The sequence below is a fragment of the Neltuma alba genome, unplaced genomic scaffold, assembly GCF_004799145.2.
Source record: "Neltuma alba isolate B1F8T4 unplaced genomic scaffold, ASM479914v2 tig00006445_pilon, whole genome shotgun sequence".
Classification (NCBI taxonomy): domain Eukaryota; kingdom Viridiplantae; phylum Streptophyta; class Magnoliopsida; order Fabales; family Fabaceae; genus Neltuma; species Neltuma alba.
The window spans coordinates 1-8,170 of record NW_021634471.1 but is presented as its reverse complement, the minus strand read 5'-3'; the positions used below and the strand labels follow the sequence as shown (position 1 = coordinate 8,170).

The 8,170-nt window shown below is 31.3% G+C and overlaps 1 pseudogene; it reads right to left on the bottom strand.

The window, feature by feature from the left end:
* Positions 1-7,548: 7,548 nt before the first annotated feature.
* LOC114750443 (U-box domain-containing protein 28-like) lies at positions 7,549-8,165 on the bottom strand (annotated as a pseudogene).
* Positions 8,166-8,170: the final 5 nt, after the last annotated feature.

Below are 8,170 nucleotides of genomic sequence, written 5' to 3'. Positions count from 1 at the left end.
TTTCCTTCAATGAAACAGTACTGAAGAAAGAATGACACAGAGAAAATGCTCAAGGAATTTACTGCAAACAGATGGAGAGCACAAGAAAGGATGGGTAATGGGGTTGGTATTTATAGTATGTCTAACCCAGCAGAATTAATGATGGGTGGCTAGATATTTCCTAGAGCGTGTTTTTCTGAATGGGAAGACATGAAGTTGCAAATGGATTTGAGAATTTGGATTGGCATGTGAGAACGAAGCTGTCACTGACGTGTTAGCTGCCAGAGGACAGCCTCTCTCAGAGAGTCATAATAGAAGGCTGATGAGGATCGGCGTCAGCTTACTTGATATTAGTATCTTAGCATTTCACTTGCATTCTCTATATGGCTCGACAATGTCTGCGTATGGTTCAACAAACTAATATATCAAAATAAATATTATAAGTTTATAACTATGGTGGCTGGTTTTTGTTTGTGTCCTATCCACTAAATTAATCCCGCTTAGAGAGGTGTCACATTTAGTATTCGATAATACTTTTGATGAGATTGTCTTCAATAGGAGAATACTTATACGTAACAATTTTTAAAAAAAAGTTGGTTCTTTTTTCTTTTTTTTTTTGACCGGAGAAAAAAGTTGGTTCTTTGTGCCTTATGAAAATGTGACTTGTTATACACTTTATATTCGATATTTGATGAAATTTAATATGTATAGTCATAACTTTTTTTGAAATTAAAGTAAAAAATAAAAAATAAAAAGACTGGGCATCAGATTATGGTACACAACTAAAAATTTTAATGCACATAGTTTTAGGGGTGTTTAAATGGAAACTAAACCATGATTTTAAAAGAATAATTGCATAAAAAAATTTGTGTCAAGTTACGTGAAAACACTTTTTAACAGTGTTTTTTATGTTGAGCAAACACTCCCTTAGTTAAGCTATAAATTTTTTTCTTTCTTGGGCCAACTATAGTCAAACTGCAAACATTATCATTAATCATTAGGAGTAATTTTTCACATATGATGTAAGCATCGTGTCTATAGTTCATTAAAAAAATATTTCTTTATATAAATAAGAAAATAAATAGTATATAGTCACAAATAGTTTTCTTTTGATATAGATTTACTGTTAATATGTTAATTATTATGAAAAAATTATCTTCACAATCACAAAGAAAACTCATGATTTAGAAGTAAAATTCACATGCACTGTTTGTATCATTTGAGATTCGATTTCCCATGTATATGAGAATCAAATCTATATATTAATTTGTTTGGAGAAAAATAATAAATATAAATATTTTAAGGTAATTTAATATTTTTTTAATATCTTTAAATTAGTGAACTAGATCTTATATTAAATACGAAAAGAGGTAGCAGTATCAATTGAGCGGAAAAAATTGGGCATATATTGAGCAAATTTAATAAGGATTAGTTTTTTCTGCTGGTAAAAGGTGACCCTTATCTTTGAAAAGATGGATAATGATAAAGACACTCTTGATCATTGCCAACCTTTTTATGAATATTATCATTGTTGAAACTGAATAAATTTAAAATTTCAAAAATACGTTACAAGATTCCACATTTAAAAAAAAAAAGAATAAAAGATGTAGTTGAGCTGTGCGTTGAATAATTCAGTAATTAAAGTGTGCAATCTGTGAAACACATGGTTCTATAAAATAAATAAATGTTGGAAGCATAGTGTGGGCTGCTTATTGAACATCCATAATTAATATTCTTGTTTTGTTATTTATATAAATCAATATTTTACATTGATAGCTTATCAACCGATTAGAATCCATGATTCAATAATTGTAATATCTATCTTTTTTTGACCAGCAATAATTGTAATATCTATCTATATCAATAAAAAAAACCTGTTATTATAATGTGGTCTTTGACCTTTTTATAATTATTCAGTGAGAAACAAAATATGCCCAGTTGATATTTTTGTCGGTGCTTAATTAATTGTGTCGCTACGCAAAAGTTAATATATATATATATATATATATATAAATCTGTGTGTGTGTAAAACGTATCCACCACAATCCTGGAAAAATAAGCTTAAATTACCCAGAGCTTGTTATAATAGTTGGGACTTGGGCCCAGAAGAAGACATTGTCAAAAGTTTAAACCACATAAATAAAAAGGAAATTACAAATAAAGATCTTCTAATATATAAAATTACGATTTCAAATAGTAAATAAGGACCCGATCTTACTTTTCCAAATACGAAATCATGGTAAAATATCTGAAATACCCTTCAGCCAAATGACAAATTGATTATGAGAAATGACAAGTTTACTTTAGTGAATGACAATTTCAATAGACCAAATTACAACTTGGCTAAGGGTATGCTAAATGACGAGTTGACTAAATGACAAATTCACTTTAGCGAATAACAATTTCAGTAGACCAAATAACAAGTTGGCTGAGAGGTATTTCAGACATTTCACTCATATTTCATATTTGTAAAAGTGAGACCAGGTCCTTATTTGCTATTTTCCAAATTCAGGATCCTAAGTCATAATTTTACATATTGGAGGTCTTTATTTGTAATTTCCCTAAATAAAATTAATTTGGATCTAACACTTGACTTTATTGATTGATCTCATGTATGGTGCTTATTTTTCTAATACTTTCAACTTTTAATATCCTAATCTTATTCATAATACATCTATTTTCCTAAACTATAAATAAGATCATGATATTAAATATAACTGGAAGATAAAATCAAAGAGTAATGGCCTGATGGGTGCGGGTGCACCAGGAAAACAACATCAATGTGCTAGTATGCTAGATACGCCATAAATAAAATTATGATACTCAATGTTACTAAAAAATAATAATAGGGTGTTGAATGTTGGTCTTAAACATAATTGAGTCATCATGATATGATATTTGAATCTTATTAATACGATATAGTAGTTATAAATTTTTGGGAAAATGACAGATAAAGAAGCTCCAAAATGTGAAATGCCAATTTGGGAAGCTAAGGAAATGTAATTACCCATAGGGAAGTCCTTCCCAAATTGGGATTTTGGAAATTCAGTGAAATGACAAAAATGCCCTTTGTTCTTCTTTTTTTTAAAAAAAAAACCCAGCCCCTCACCGGTGGCCGGCGACCACCGCCGGCGACTGGCCTCCGGCGGCCGCCGACCGCCTCCGGCCACCGGCGCCGGCCACCGGTGTGGTGGCTGCCGATGAAGGATTTTTGTGACAAGATTTTTTTTTTTTGGGAATAGGATAATATTGGTTCAAAGTGGCGGGGGTGGGATTTGATCCCACAACCCCTTGGCCACTTGGACCAACAAAAGGATGGCCATTGGGCCATCAAAGATTTCCTAACCTTATAATGCAAACAAAAATATAAGTTAACTTTTTTACTGTGACTCCAGCTTGTGACAACAATTTATCTGAGGATGACAAGTCTTAATTGAGAAATAACAAGTTTAAATTTGATATTAACAAAGCAACTTTTCCTAATTTATTTAAAAATGACACGTCTTTGTTGAAAAATAACAACAATTTATTCGGTATTTCTTGTTATGTATAAGGAAAAGTTGCTTTGTTAATATCAAATTTAGACTTGTCATTTTCCAGTAAAGAGGTGTTTTTTCAAATAAATTATGGTCATTTTTAATTAACGTAGATGCTATTTCTTGTTATGTATAAGAAAAAGTTGCCTTGTTAATATCAATTTTAGACTTGTCATTTTATAGTAAAGACGTGTCATTTTTAAATAAATTATGATCATTTTTAATTAATGCACATGCTGCTATGTTATGTATAAGGAAAAGTTGCTTTGTTAATATCAAATTTAGACTTGTTATTTCTCAATTAAGACTTGTCATCCTCAGATAAATTGTTGTCACGAGCTGGAGTTACAGTAAAAGAGTTAACTTATATTTTTGTTTGCATTATAAAGTTAAGAAATCTTTGATGGCCCAATAGCCATCCTTTTGTTGGTCCAAGTGGCCAAGGGGTTGTGGGATCAAATCCCACCCCCGCCACTTTGAACCAATATTATCCTATTCCCAAAAAAAAAAAATCTTGTCACAAAAATCCTTCACCGGCAGCCACCACACCGGTGGCCGGCGCCGGTCGGCGGCCGCCGGAGGCCAGTCGCCGGCGGTGGTCGCCGGTCGCCGGCCACCGGTGAGGGGCTGGGTTTTTTTTTTTAAAAAAAAGAACAAAGGGCATTTTTGTCATTTCACTGAATTTCCAAATCCCAATTTGGGAAGAACTTCCCTATGGGTAATTACATTTCCTTAGCTTCCCAAATTGGCATTTCACATTTTGGAGCTTTTTTATCTGTCATTTTCCCTAAATTTTTTTACTAGTATCATTATTTGCTTATATACAGTTATTTGATATTTGGCAATATTATGTTAAACGTGAATATTGTCGGTCAAATTAGAAGTATTGTTACTTGAGTGATATATATATATATATATATATATATAAATATAATATTATCTCTGATCCTTAATATAAGAACTTGTTTGACTTTTATTTTGATTCTAAATATAAAATCCCAATCCACTTTGCTTCTCATACTCATCTTTTTTTTCTTCAACATAGTCTTTATAATAACAATAGTTCTAAGTAATACACTTGATTAGTAAGGATATTTTTGTAAAAACAACACATATTTATTATAAATAAATAATTTAATTAGTTTTCTTAAACTATTCAAATTAATTAACCAGCTCTTATATTAATATTAATGATGAAAAATAGTACTCCTCCGGTTCTTAATATAAGACCCATTTAACTAATTTGATTAGATTAAAGAAATTAGGTAAATTAGTTAATCATAAGAAAAGTGACACATTTTTCTTAAAACACCATAATCATTTTTCTTAATACCTCCTTCTCCCTCTTCTACTTGATTATGGTTGAGGGAGTATCTATAGGGGTAATTTAGAGAAAATTGATAAATATGAGAAATGGGTCTTATATTTAGAACCAAAACTAATTCAAGAATTAGGTCCTATATTAAGGACCGGATGAGTACTTTATATATTGAGAGGGTAGGCGGAGTTTGTTTTGTAAGGCGTGCATGTATCATTTGAGGCGTGGAATAGGAAAGAACGTTATCTTGGTGACTCATGTGGGGATGCAGGACAGATTCTGAAATCAAATCCACCTCTCAATCTCTCCTATTTTAATCATTACATAGCTGTATATGCATACACTCTCACTCATTCATCTTCAGCCTTCGCTTATAAGAAATAAATGTATAATCCCCCCAAGTACTTCCTTCAACTAATAAGGAGTTGTACAAGTTCAATCGGAGATTTTAAGATCCAGCTTTGAGAATGCAACAGCATTAAATACTGGGGCTTGGGGTTGGTGCAGAAGATATGTAATGAATAACTTGATTAATATTTTTGAACCTGTTCATGATATATTAGCAAACCAGCAGCCTAAATTTTGAAGTTTAATTATCAATTCATGTGTAAGTTAAAATAAAGACAAAATGAACTTTTTGGATTGATATATCTCATGTATTATTGAGCAGGACACAAATTTGGCCCTGATATTGATTAGACGTGGAACTTAAAAAGTTTCGTATCACGGAGCAATGAACACATCTTTTTTGGGCTGGGAGAATTACAGTGAGATTTTATATAAAAAAAATTATAAAATAAGTCTTAGAAGTTGTTATTCCCCGCTCTAAAACTTGTTATTATAGACTGCTCGAGTTGTTATTGGACTTTTTAGTAATTATTTCTCTTGCATGGGACTTGATTGTAATTCTCTGTTCTTTATTTTATTTAATTGTTTCCACCTTAATTTGTAAACATGAAATTGATTTTGAAAGAGAAATAATTAGATAGGGCCTGTTAATTAATGGAAAAATTACAATAAGATCCTATTAAAAAAATTAATTATAAAACAAGTATTAAAAACTGTTATTTTTTTATTATTAAACTTGTCATTATAGACTATTTAAATTATTATTGAGACTTTTAATAATTATTTTTTAAACCTCATTGTAATTCTCCTTTAATTAATTTTTTGATATGGCATGACTTTGGCCAATAATGTCCACTTGGTGCTGAGCTGGTTTTTTTAGCCTGTTATTTTTTGATTCTTTGCATTATTTTCCTATGGAAATCTTCGTCATCACAGTGTATTATGTCTACACACACATGTGTGTTAGGACTGATTACTACTCATACGTGACAAATCAATACTCAAATTTTTATTTAAAAAAATTGTATATATTTAATACTCAACAGTACTTTAATTAAATTTGACTTCGATAAGAATATTGAAATATCGAACCGTAGCCCAAAACTGAAATGATTTCTAAAATCTATAATACTCTTTTCAATCTTTAATATAAGACCTTATTTAACTTTTATTTTGATCCTAAATATAAGACCTAATCCACTTTATCTCTCATATTTATACATTTTTTCCTAATGTAGTCCTTCTAATAATGATAGTTTTAACCAATATACTTGATTAGCAAGGATATTTTAGGAAAGACAACATCTATTTATTACAAATAACTAACTTAACTTATTTTCTTAATCTCTTCAAATTAGTCAACTAGTTTTTATAATTAGAATCGGAGGTAGTAATAGACATGTTTTTTGGTGCACCTCTTTCAAACATGGCCACTGTTCTTGATCAGATTCAAAACACTTATACTAGCTCCGGTCCTAATTATAAGAGCTAGTTAACTAATTAGAGGAGATAGATTAAAGAAATAAGTTAGGTTATTTGTAATAAATATGTTTTTTTTAAATATCATTGATAATCAAGTATATTGGCTAGAACTATCATTATTAGAAAGACTACCTTGAGAAAAAATATATAAATATAAGAGATAAAATAGATTGGGGTCTTATATTTAGAACCAAAATAAAAGTTAAATGAGATCTTATATTAAGAACCGGAGTAGTAGTAATATATAATAATAAAAATAATATAAACCCCGACAGCAACATACGTTGAAATTAGACAATGGTCATATCGGCGCCGGTGGATTGGAGTTTTTGTTGGTTCCCTGGGAATTTATTTCCATATTCAATTTTAATTTTTTTATGTTTTTTTTATTTTGCTGATCTGATCTCGTCTTGCAAAATCAAACACGGCATAGAGTCAAATTTGTTATTCCTGTAGTTTGAAAACTAAGTATGTGGGATATGTAACACGCCCGTCCCATACTAGATAGGAAATTTTTTCATAAAAAGAATTTTGCAAGCATGAACACACATTATATGGTAAAATGGATTTTGGCAAGAAAAATTGAATATAATTTAGGGAAAACTATGTTCTAAGTCCTTATAGTTTCAGTCAAATTTGGTCAAGGTCCCTATAATTTATTTCTTAGGACATGGATCCTTATAGTTTTAGTCAAACTTGGTCAAAGTCCTTCTATTAATTAATATAAATTGACAATGTTAAAAATGATTATGCGGCAAATGGTTTAATGAGTTGGCAATTTTTTTATGATGACTGGGCATGAAAAAAAGAAGAGAAAAAAAAAGGTGCCAGCTCACGATTTTGAGGAATGCCCACTGCCTACAAATAATCTTCTTCTTGCGTTCTTCATCTTGCCTTCCTTCTAGATTTGAGCAATTCAGACATTAGACCTTCCTTTTCGGTGATCATGACTTTGGATTCGACATCCACCGTGATGAACTTCAGAATCCTCGCTGATCTTATTTTCGCGCCAGCGCTGCCTTGTTGCAGAAGAAGGAGCAGAGAGACTAAGCAATTGTCATGGTTCAATTTCTTCAACTACTTAGTTTACCCTAAAAATAAAAATTCTTCAATGTGCTCACGATCTTCAATTTTATCTAGAATTGTATCCAAAGCAATAATGACTCTCTCGAGCATTTCAACAATGCCATTAGCACTATAGAGTAAATCAATGAGTAAAGGTACGAATCCGTCTAATATCGCGAGGAACTCACGATTCTCTTCAGATTCTTCTGCAAAATATACAATTCTTGTTAAGGAATTGAGACAATCCTCACCTTGGCCATCCAAGTATTTTAGAGTTGACAGCCTGATGATTTGGGGGGGCTGTTCTGATGGCCAAAGAATCGACCGATTCGATTTGATTGCTTACTAAGTCAGACAAGATCTGGATCAGCCTCTGTACAGTTAGGAACAAATTCTTTGGTTTGCAAAACCTGCATGGTGGCCAGGCAGGTGTTGTTGCCGT